This window comes from Papio anubis, chromosome 20, assembly GCF_008728515.1.
Source record: "Papio anubis isolate 15944 chromosome 20, Panubis1.0, whole genome shotgun sequence".
NCBI classification, from domain to species: domain Eukaryota; kingdom Metazoa; phylum Chordata; class Mammalia; order Primates; family Cercopithecidae; genus Papio; species Papio anubis.
In genome coordinates this window covers 28,663,529-28,676,435 of record NC_044995.1, presented here as the reverse complement: position 1 = coordinate 28,676,435, position 12,907 = coordinate 28,663,529, and positions in this window count along the sequence as shown.

Sequence of the window (12,907 nt, the reverse complement as noted above, 5' to 3'; positions counted from 1 at the left end):
TTTTGATTGAGTTTCTTAGTCCTGAGTTCTAGTTTGATTGCACTGTGGTCTGAGAGACAGTTTGTTATAATTTCTGTTCTTGTACATTTGCTGAGGAGTGCTTTACTTCCAATTATATGGTCAATTTTGGAGTAAGTACGATGTGGTGCTGAGAAGAATGTATATTCTGTTGATTTGGGGTGGAGAGTTCTATAGATGTCTATTAGGTCTGCTTGCTGCAGAGATGAGTTCAATTCCTGGATATCCTTGTTAACTTTCTGTCTTGTTGATCTGTCTAATGTTGACAGTGGAGTGTTGAAGTCTCCCATTATTATTGTATGGGAGTCTAAGTCTCTTTGTAAGTCTCTAAGGACTTGCTTTATGAATCTGGGTGCTCCTGTATTGGGTGCATATATATTTAGGATAGTTAGCTCTTCCTGTTGAATTGATCCCTTTACCATTATGTAATGGCCTTCTTTGTCTCTTTTGATCTTTGATGGTTTAAAATCTGTTTTATCAGAGACTAGTATTGCAACCCCCGCTTTTTTTTGTTCTCCATTTGCTTGGTAGATCTTCCTCCATCCCTTTATTTTGAGCCTATGTATGTCTCTGCATGTGAGATGCGTCTCCTGAATGCAGCAGACTGATGGGTCTTGACTCTTTATCCAGTTTGCCAGTCTGTGTCTTTTAATTGGAGCATTTAGTCCATTTACATTTAAGGTTAATATTGTTATGTGTGAACTTGATCCTGCCATTATGATATTAACTGGTTATTTTGCTCGTTAGTTGATGCAGTTTCTTCCTAGCCTCGATGGTCTTTACATTTTGGCATGTTTTTGCAATGGCTGGTACCGGTTGTTCCTTTCCATGTTGAGTGCTTCCTTCAGGGTCTCTTGTAAGGCAGGCCTAGTGGTGACAAAATCTCTAAGCATTTGCTTATCTGTAAAGGATTTTATTTCTCCTTCACTTATGAAACTTAGTTTGGCTGGATATGAAATTCTGGGTTTAAAATTCTTTTCTTTAAGAATGTTGAATATTGGCCCCCACTCTCTTCTGGCTTGGAGAGTTTCTGCCGAGAGATCTGCTGTGAGTCTGATGGGCTTCCCTTTGTGGGTAACCCGACCTTTCTCTCTGGCTGCCCTTAAGATTTTTTCCTTCATTTCAACTTTGGTGAATCTGGCAATTATGTGTCTTGGAGTTGCTCTTCTCGAGGAGTATCTTTGTGGCGTTCTCTGTATTTCCTGGATTTGAATGTTGGCCTGCCCTACTAGGTTGGGGAAGTTCTCCTGGATGATATCCTGAAGAGTGTTTTCCAACTTGGTTCCATTTTCCTCCTCACTTTCAGGCACCCCAATCAGACGGAGATTTGGTCTTTTTACATAATCCCATACTTCTTGCAGGCTTTGTTCATTTCTTTTTCTTCTTTTTTCTTTAGGTTTCTCTTCTCGCTTCATTTCATTCATTTGATCCTCAATCGCAGATACTCTTTCTTCCAGTTGATCGAGTCGGTTACTGAAGCTGGTGCATTTGTCATGTATTTCTCGTGTCATGGTTTTCATCTCTGTCCATTCGTTTATGGCCTTCTCTGCATTAATTATTCTGGTTATCAATTCTTCCACATTTTTTTCAAGATTTTTAGTTTCTTTGCGCTGGGTACGTAATTCCTCCTTTAGCTCTGAGAATTTTGATGGACTGGAGCCTTCTTCTCTCATCTCATCAAAGTCATTCTCCGTCCAGCTTTGATCTGTTGCTGGCGATGAGCTGCGTTCCTTTGCAGGGGGCGATGTGCTCTTATTTTTTAATTTCTGGCTTTTCTGCCCTGCTTTTTCCCCATCTTTGTGGTTTTATCTGCCTCTGGTCTTTGATGATGGTGACGTACTGATGGGGTTTTGGTGTGGGTGTCCTTCCTGTTTGTTAGTTTTCCTTCTAACAGTCAGGACCCTCTGCTGTAGGTCTGTTGGAGATTGCTTGAGGTCCACTCCAGACCCTGTTTGCCTGGGTATCAGCAGCAGAGGCTGCAGAAGATAGAATATTACTGAGCAGCGAGTGTACCTGTCTGATTCTTGCTATGGAAGCTTCCTCTCAGGGGTGTATTCCACCTATGAGGTGGGGGGTGTCGGTCTGCCCCTAGTGGGGGATGTCTCCCAGTTAGGCTACTCAGGGGTCAGGGACCCACTTGAGCAGGTAGTCTGTCTGTTCTCAGATCTCAACCTCCGTGTTGGAACATCCACTGCTCACTTCAAAGCTGTCAGACAGAGTCGTTTGCGTCTGCAGACGTTTCAGCTGCTTTTTGTTGTTGTTGTTGTTGTTTAACTGTGCCCTGTCCCCAGAGGTGGAGTCTACAGAGACAGGCAGGACTCCTTGAGCTGCTGTGAGCTCCACCCAGTTCGAGCTTCCCAGCGGCTTTGTTTATCTACTTAAGCCTCAGCAATGGTGGGCACCCCTCCCTCAGCCTCGCTGCTGCCTTGCTGCAAGATCGCAGACTGCTGTGCTAGCAATGAGGGAGGCTCTGTGGGCATGGGTCCCTCCTGGCCAGGTGTGGGATATAGTCTCCTGGTGTGCCCATTTGCTAAGATCCTTGGTAGAGCACCATATTGGAGTGGGCGTTAGCCGATTTTCCAGGTGTTGTGTGTCTCAGTTCCCCTGGCTAGGAAAAGGGATTCCCTTCCCCCTTGCACTTCCCAGGTGAGGCAATGCCTCGCCCTGCTTCAGCTCTCGCTGGTCGGGCTGCAGCAGCTGACCAGCACTGATTGTCAGGCACTCTCCTGTGAGATTAACCCAGTACCTCAGTTGAAAATGCAGAAATCACCTGTCTTCTTTGTCGTTGGTGCTGGGAGTTGGAGACTAGACTAGAGCTGTTCCTATTTGGCCATCTTTCTCCGCCCCAGCTTCTTTCTAGTTTTATCACATAATAATCCATTTCTCATTATAGGCCTCAGTGAGCTCCAAAATGTCCTCTGGCTGATTCTACAAAAACAGTGCTTCCAAACTGTGAAAGGAAAGCAAAGTTTTAACTCAGTGAACTGAACCCACACATCACAAAGCGGTTTCATGGATACCTTCTTTCTAGTTTTTATTGTGAAATATTTGGTTTTTTACTATATGCATCAGTGAGCTCTGAAATGTCCCTTCACAGATTCTACAAAAGCAGTGTTTTCAACCTGCTATATGTAAAGAAAGTTTTACTGTGAGTTAAATCCAAGGATCACAAAGTAGTTTCACATATAGTGCCTGTCTACTTTTTATGGAACATTTAGTTTTTCACTACAGGCCTCAGTGAGCTCCAAAATGTTCCTTTGCAGATGTTACAAAAGCGGTATTGATTGTAAACAGAGATTGAACTCTGTGAGCTGAAACCACACATCACAAAGCAGTTTACAGATACCTTGTTTTTAGTTTTAATGGCGGGATATTCTCTTTTTCTCTACAGGCCTCAGTAAGTTCCAAAATGTCACTTCACAGATTCTACAAAAGAAATGATTCCAATTTGCTAAATGTAAAGAAAGCTTTATCGCTTTGAGCTGAATCCACACATCACAAAGTGGTTTCACAGATAGCTTCTTTCTAGTTTTTATGAAAGGATATTTTGTTTCTCACTACAGGCCTAAGTGAGCTCCGAAATGTCCCTTCACAGGTTCTCCAAAAACAGTGTTTTCATTTTGCTGAATGTAAGGAAAGGTTTAACACTATGAGCTGAATTTATATATCACAAAGTGGTTTAACAGAGAGCTTCTTTCTAGTTTTTATTTTGGGATATTCAGCATTTCACCATAGGCCTCATGGACTCTGAAATGTCCCTTCACAGATTCTACAAAAAGAGTGTTTCCAAAATCCTGAATCAAAAGAAAAGTTTACCTCTGTGAGATGAATCCAAACATCACAACACAGTTTCACAGATAGCTTATTTCCAGTTTTTATCTGTGGATATTTTGTTTTCCAATGTAGGTTTCAGTGGGCTCCCAAATGTCCCTCTGCAGATTCTACAAAAAGAGTTTTTCCAAACTGCTGAATCAAAAGAAAGTTTTAATTCTGTGAGCTGTAACAACAAACTACAAACCAGTTTCACAGATAGCTTTTTTCTAGTTTTTATTGCAAGGTATTCAGTTTTTCACTCCAGGCCACAGTGAGCTCCAAAATGTCCCATTGCTTATTCTACATAAATGATTTTTACAACCTGCTGAATGTAAAGAAAGGTTTATCTCTGTGAGATAAATCCACACATCACAAAGCAGTTTCACAGAGAGATTTCTTTCTAGTTTTTATCTTGGGATATTCTGTTTTTCAATATAGGCCCCAATGAGCTCTCAAATGACGTTTCACTGATTCTACAAAAACAGTGTTTCTAACCTGCTGAATACAAAGAAAGATTTAACTCTGTGAGCTGAATCCACACATCACAAAACGGTTTCACAGATAACGTTTTTGTAGTTTTTATTGCAAGATATTTGGGTTTTTACTATATGCCTCAGTGAGCTTCAAAATGTCCCCTGTGGATTCTACAAAATCGATGTTTCCAACCTGTTGATTTTAAAGAAAGGTTTAGCTCTGTAAGCTGATTTCACACATTACGAAGTGGTTTCACAAATATCTTTTGTCTAGTTTTTATTGCAAGATTATCGATTTTCACTACATGCCTCAGTGTTCTCCAAAATGTCCCATCACCAATTCTACAAAAACTGTTTTTTTAAACTGCTGAATGTAAAGAAAGTTTTAACTCTGTGAGCAGAATCCACACATCACAAAGCCGTTTCACATATAGTTTCTTTCTAGTTTTTATTATGGGACATTTGGTTTTTCAAGGCCTCAGTGAGATTTCAAATGTCCCTTCACGGATTCTACAAAAACAGTGTTTGCCACCTTCTGAATGTGAAAAAAATCACCTCTGTGAGCTGATTCTACACATCACAAAGCAGTTTCACAGATACTTTCTTTCTAGTTTTTATTGCAAGATATTCAGTTTTTCACTATAGACCTCAGCAAGCTTTGAAATGTCCCTTTGCAGATTCAAAAAAAAAAAAAAAATGTGTTTCCAACATGCTGAATGTACACAAGGTTTAACACTGTGAGCTGAATCCATACATCTCAAAATGGGTTCACAGAGAACTTCTTTTTAATTTTTATCAGGGGAAATTCTGTTTTTAAGTAGAGACCTCAGTGAATTTGAAATGTCTCTTTGCTTATTCTACAAAAATTGTTAAAAACCTGATGAATGTAGAAAAAGTTTATGTATGAGAGTTGAATTTACACATCAAAAAGCCTTTCACAGATAGCTTGTTTCTAGTTTTAATCATGGGATATTCAATTTTTCACTACAGTTCTCAGTGAGCTCTGAAATGTCCCTTCACGGATACTACAAAAACAATTTTTCCAACCTGCTGAATGTAAATAAAAGTTTATGTCTCTGAGCTGAATCAACAGATAGCAAAGCTGATTCACAGAGAGTTTTTTCTCGTTTTAATCTCGGGATCTTTGCTTTCTCACTAAAAACCTCAGTGAACTCCAAAATGTCCCTTCACAGATTTGACAAAAACAGTGATTCCAACATACTGGTTGTAAAGAAAGGCTTAACTCTGTGAGCTAAATCCACACATCACAAAGTGGTTTCACAGATAGCTTCTTTATAGTTTTTAATCACGGGTTATTCTGTTTTTCACTATAGGCATCAATGAGCTCCAAAATATCACCGAGCAAACTCTACAAAAAGTGTTTTTATTCTGTTGAATGTAAAGAAAGATTTAAGTCTGTGAGCTAAATCCACACATCATAAAGCAGTTTCATAGATACGTTGCTTCAAGTTTTTAATGCAGTTTGTCACTGAACACCTCAGTGAGCTTCAAAACGTCTTTTCAAAGATTCTACAAAAAAAGTGTTTCCAACACGCTGAAAGTCTAAGCTCAATCTACACATCACAAAGGGATTTCACAGATAGTGTCTTTGTCCTTTTTATCGAGGGATATTCGGCTTTTCAGTGTAGGTTTTGGTAAGCTTTGAAATGCTCCTTCACAGACTCTACAAAAATTATATTTACAACCTGCTGAATGTCAAAAAAAAAAAAAAAAAAGGTTTAACTCTGAATCAACACATCAAAAAACAGTTTCACAGATAGCTTCTTTCTTGTCTTTATCCTGGAATGTTTTGTTTTTACTATAGGTCTCAGTGATCTCTGAAATGTCCCTTCACAGATTCTACAAAATACTGTTACCATCCTCTTGAAAGTAAAGAAATGTTTAACTCTGTGAGCTGAATCCATACATCACAAAGGATCTTCACAGATAGTTTCTTTCTGGTTTTTATCAGGGGATATTCTGTTTTTATTATAGGTTTCATTGAGTTCTGAAATGTCCCTTTGGAGATACTGCAAAAACAGTGTTTCCAAAATGCTGAATGTAAAGAAAAATTTAAATACGTGAGCTGAATCCACACATCAAAAAGTGATTTTACAGAGAGCTTCTCTCTAGTTTCATCATGAAATATTCTTTTTTTAACTGTAGGCAGCAGTGAGCTTTGAAATGTCTCTTTGCAGATTCTACAAAAATAGTATCTCCAACCTGCTGAACATAAAGAAAGATTTAATAACATGTGAGTTGAATCCACACATATTAAAGCAGTTTTAAACATAGTTTCTTTCTAGTTTTTATCGTAGGATATTCAGTTTTTCACTCTAGGCTTCGGTGAGCTTGGAAATATCCCTTTACAGATTCTGCAAAAACAATGTTTTCTAATTACTGAATGTAAAGAAAGGTTTAGCCCTGTGAGCTGATTCCACATATCGCAAAGTAGTTTTTTGGATATCTTCTTTCTGGTTTTTATTGCAAGATATTTGGTTTTTCACTCTAGGCCTCAGTGAGCTGTGAAATACACAGATTCTATAAAAACAGTTTCCAACCTGCTGAATATAACCAAAGTTTTTACTCTGTGAGCTGAAACCACACATCACAAAGCAGTTTCACAGATAGCTTTCTTCTGGTTTTTATCACAAGATATTCCATTTTTCACTACAGGCCACAGTGAGCTCCAAAATGTCTCTTTGCTGATTCTACAGAAAGAGTTTTTACAACCTGCTGAGTGTAAAGAAAGGTTTATATTTTGAGTTGAATACACACATGACAAAGCGGTTTCTTAGATAGCTTTTCTAGTTTTTATTTGGGGATATTCAGTTTTTCACCATAGCCCCAATGAGCTCTGAAATTACGTTTAACAGAGTCTACAAAAACAGTGTTTTCAACCTGCTGAATTTAAGTAAATATTTAACTCTGTGATCTGAATCCACATATCACAAAAAGGTTTCACAGATAATGTCTTCGTAGTTTTTATCACAAAGTATTCACTTTTTTACTATATGCCTCAGTGAGCTATGAAATGTCCCCTCACAGAATCTACAAAATCAATGTTTCCAACCTGCTGTATTTAAAGAAAGGTTTAGCTCTGTAAGGTGATTCCACACGTTACAAAGCAGTTTCACAAATAGCTTCTGTCTAGTTTTTATTGCAAGATTATCGGTTTTCACTACAGGCCTCAGTGTGCTCCAAAATGTCCCATCACCGATTCCACAAAAACAGTATTTCCAAACAGCTGAATATAAAGGAAGTATTAATTCTGTGGGCAGAATCCACACATCACAAAGCCATTTCACAGATAGTTTCTTTCTAGTTTTTATCACAGAATTCTTAGTTTTTCACCATAGGCCTCAGTGAGCCTTCAAATGTCTCTTCACAGATTGTACAAAAAAAGTGTTTGCAGCCTACTGAATGTGAAGAAAGCTTTATATCTGTGAGCTGATTCCAGATGTCAAAAAGTGGTTTCACAGATACCTTCACATAAGTTTTTATTGCAAGATGTTTTGTTTTTCACTATAAGCCTCAGTGAGATTTGAAATGTCCCTTCAGAGATCCTATATAAAAAAAAAAATTCCGAGCGCGAACGACACAGAAGACCGGTGATTTCTGCATTTTCAACTGAGGTACTGGGTTCATCTCACTGGGGAGTGCTGGACGATCGGTGCTGGTCAGCTGCTGCAGCCCGACCAGCGAGAGCTGAAGCAGGGCGAGGAATCGCCTCACCTGGGAAGCGCAAGGGGGAAGGGAATCCCTTTTCCTAGCCAGGGGAACTGAGACACACAACAGCTGGAAAATAGGGTGCTCCCACCCCAATACCACTGGCACTTTAAGCAAGCAGGCACACCAGGAGATCATATCCACACCTGGCTGGGAGGGTCCCGCCCGCGGGCCTCCCTCATTGCCTAGCACAGCAGTCTCTGATCTACCGGCAAGGCAGCAGCAAGGCTGGGGGAGGGCACCGCCATTACTGAGGATTGATAGGTAAGCAAAGCTGCTGGGAAGCTCGAAAGGGGTGGAGCTCACAGCAACTCCAGGAAACCTGCCTGTCTCTGTAGACTCCACCTCAGGAACAAGGGCAATAACAAATGCAGCCGAAGCCTCTGCAGACCTGGCAGACTCTGTCTGACAGCTTTGAAAGCAGTGGATCTCCCAACACGGTTGAGATCTGAGAAGGACAGACTGCCTCAGGTGGGTCCCTGACCCTGGTAGCCCTAGCAGGAGACATCCCCACTAGAGACGGTCTGATTACCCACACCTCACGGTGGAGTGCACCCCTGAGGAGGAAGCTTCCAAAGCAGAATGAACAGGTACACTGGCTGTTCAGAAATATTCTATGCTTCTGCAGCCTCTGCTGCCGATACCCAGGCAAACAGGGTCTGGGTGGACCTCAAGCAATCTCCAGCAAACCTACAGCTGAGGGGTCCTGACTGTTGGGAAAACTATCAAACAGGAAGGACACCTACACCAAAAACCATATCAGTACATCACCATCATCAAGACCTAGAGGCGAAGAAACCACAAGATGGGGGAAAAAGCAGGGCAGAAAAGCTGGAAATTCAAAATAAAGGCACATCTCCTGGCAAAGGGCGCCAGCTCGCCGCCAGCAACAGGATCAAGCTGGGCCGGAGAATGACTTGTGAGATGAAGAAGAAGGCTTCAGTCCATCAAATTTCTCAAGAGCTAAGGAGGAATTACGTGCAAGCATAAAAGGAAGCTAAAATCTTGAAAAAAGTGGAAGAATTGATGGCTAGAGTAATTAATGCAGAAGGTCATAAGCGAAATGAAAGAGATGAAAACCATGATACGAGAAATGCGGTGAACAAATGCACAAGCTTCAGTAACCGACTTCGATCAACTGGAAGAAAGAGTATCTGCGTTGAGGATCAAAATGGATAAAATGAAGTGAAAGAAATCAAAGAAAAAGAAGAAAAATGAACAAAGCCGGCAAGAAGTATGGGATTATGTAAAGACAAATCTATGTCTGATTGGGGTGCCTGAAGTGAGGGAAAATGGAACAAGTTGGAAAACACTCTTCAGGATATCATCGGGAGAACCGCCAACCCTGGTAGAGACGAGGCCAACATTCAAATCAGGAAATACGAAGGCATACAAAAGATACTCCGTGAGAAGAGCAACTCAAGACATATAATTGCCAGATTCCTGAAAGTTGAAATGAAGGAAACAATCTTAAGGGCAGCCAGAGAAGGTGGTTACCCACAAAGGAAGCCCATCAGACTAACTTAGCAGTCTCACCGGCAGAAACTCTCCAACCCAGAAGAGTGGGAGCCAATATTCAACATTCTTAAAGAAAAATTTTAAACACAATTTCATATCCAGCCAAACTAAGTTTCATAAGTAGAAGGAGAAATAAAATCCACACGAATAAGCAAATGCTTAGAGATTTTGTCACCCACTAGGCCTGCTACAGAGACCCTGAAGGAAGCACTCCAACATGGAAAGGAACAACGGTACCAGCCATTGCAAAAACATGCCAAATGCAGACCATCGAGACTCTGAAGAAACTGCATCAACTAGCGAGCAAAATAACCAGTTAATGTATCATAATGGCAGGATCAAGTTCACACATAACAATATTAACCTTAAATGTAAATGGACTAAATGCTCAATTAAAAGACACAGACTGGCAAACTGGATAAAGAAGTCAAGACCCATCAGTCTGCTGCATTCAGGAGACGCATCTCACATGCAGAGACATACATAGGCTCAAAATAAAGGGATGGAGGAAGATCTACCAAGCAAATGGGAGAACAAAAAGCGGGGGTTGCAATACTAGTCTCTGATAAAACAGATTTTTAAACCATCCAAAGATCAAAAGGAATAAAAGAGGCCATTACATAATGGTAAAGGATCAATTCAACAGGAAGAGCTAACTATCCTAAATATATATGCACTTATTACAGGAGCACTCAGATTCATAAAGCAAGTCCTTACAAGAGACACCTACAAAAGAGACTTAGACTCCCTTACAATAATAATGGGAGACTTCAACACTCCACTGTCAACATTAGACAGATCAACAAGACAGAAGAAGGATTACCAAAGGATATCCAGGAATTGAACTCATCTCTGCAGCAAGCAGACCTAATAGACATCTATAGAACTCTCACCCCCAAATCAACAGAATATACATTCTTCTCCAGCACCACATCGTGCCACTCCAAAATGGGCCACGTGGTGGAAGTAAACCACTCCTCAGCAAATGTACAAAGAACAGAAATTATAACAAACTGTCTCTCAGACCACAGTGCAATCAAGCTAGAACTCAGGACACAAGAAACTCAAATCAAAACCGCTCAGCTACATGGAAACTGAATAACCTGCTCCTGAATGACTACTGGGTACATAATGAAATGAAGGCAGAAATAAAGATGTTCTTTGAAACCAATGAGAACAAAGATACAACATACCAGAATCTCTGGGACACATTTAAGCATTGTGTAGAGGAGGTATAGCACTAAATGCCCACAAGAGAAAGCAGGGAAAGATCTAAAATTGACACTCTAACAATCATAATTAAAGAACTAGAAGGAAGAACAAAACACATTCGAAACTGGCAGAAGGCAGAAATAACTAGATCAGAGCAGAACTGAAGATAGAGACACAAAAAACCCTCAAAAATCAATGAATCCAGGAGTTGGTTTTGAAAAAGATCAACAAAATTAGACAGACCCGCTAGCAAGAATAATAAAGAAGAAAAGAAGAATCAAATGTGTAATTAAAAATGATAAAGGGATATCACCACCGACCCACAGAAATACAAACTACCATCAGAGAATACTATAAAGCACCACTACATGAAAATAAACTAGAAGAAATCTAGAAGACATGGATAATTTCCCTGGACACTTACACTCTTCAAGGGCAAACCAGGAAGAAGTTGAATCCCTGAACTAGACCAATAGGAGACTCTTAAATTGAGGCAATAATTAATAGCCTACCAATCAAAAAGTCAGGACCAGATGAATTCTGGCTAATTCTACCAGAGTACAAGGAGGAGTTAATTTCATTCCTTCTGAAACTATTCCAATCAATAGAAAAAGAATCTCCCTAACTCTCATTTTATGGGGCCAACATCATCCCTGATACCAAAGCCTGACGAGACACACAAAAGAAATTTTAGACCAATATCTCTGATGAACATCGATGCAAAATCCTCAATAAAATATTGTAAACCGGATTCAACCTTACATCAAAAGCTTATCCCACCACGATCAAGTGGGCTTCATCCCCTGGGATGCAAAGCTGGTTCAACATTCGCAAATCAATAGCGTAATCCAGCATATAAAGAGCAGAACCAAAGACAAGAACCACGTGGTGCATACTTGATATGGAATGCAGAAAGGCTTTTGACAAATTCAACAGCCTTTCATGCTAAAACCATGTCGAATTCATTATTGATGGAACCTCAAAATAATAAGAGCTATTGCAAGCAAACCCACAGCCAATATCATACTGAATGGGCAAAACTGGGAAAAATTCCCTTTGAAAGCTAACAAAACAGGGATGCCTCTACCGCCCTCCTATTCAACATAGTGTTGGAAGTTCTGGCTAGAACGAATTAGGCAAGAAAAGAAATCAGAATTATTCAGTTAGGAAAGGAAGAAGTCAAATTGTCCCTGTTTGCAGATGACATGATTGTATATTTAGAAAACCCCATTGTCTCAGCCCAAAATCTCCTTAAGCTGATAAGCAACTTCAGTAAAGTCTCAGTTCCAATTCGTATTACCAAAATCACAAGTATTCTTATACACCAGTAACAGACAAACAGAGGGCAAAATCAGGAATGAACTGCAATTGCTTCAAAGAGAGAATACAAAATACCTAGGAATCCAACTTGCAAAGGGGATATAAGGACCTCTTCAAGGAGAACTACAAATACTGCTCAGTGAAATCAAAGGGACACAAACAAATGAACATACCATGCTCATGGATAGGAAGATGCAATGTCGTGAAAATGGCCATACTGCCCAAGGTAATTTATAGATTCAATGCCATCCCCATCAAGTTTCTTCACTGAGTTTCTTCCACAGAGTGGGAAAAACTGCTTTAAAAGTTCATATGGAACCAAAAAAGAGCCACATCTCCAAGGCAATCCCTAAGTCAAAAGAACAAGCTGGAGGCATCCACGCTCTGACTTCAAACTATACTACAAGGCTACAGTAACCAAAACAACATGGTACTGGTACCAAAACAGAGATATAGACCAATGGAACAGAACAGAGTCCTCAGAAATAATACCACACATCTACAGCCCTCTGATCTTTGACAAACCTGAGAGAAACAAGAAATAGGGGAAAAGTTCCCTATTTAATAAATGGTGCTGGGAAAATTGGCTAGCCATAAGTAAGCTGAAACTGGATCCTTTCCTTACTCATATACAAAATTAATTTAGGATGGATTAGAGACCAAATGTTAGACCTAATGCCATAAAAACCCTAGAGGAAAGGAAACCCTAGGTAGTACCATTCAGGACATAGGCATGGGCAAAGACTTCATGTCTAAAACACCAAAGAAAGCAACAGCAGCAAAGCCAAAATTGACAAATGGGATCTCATTAAACTAAAGAGCTT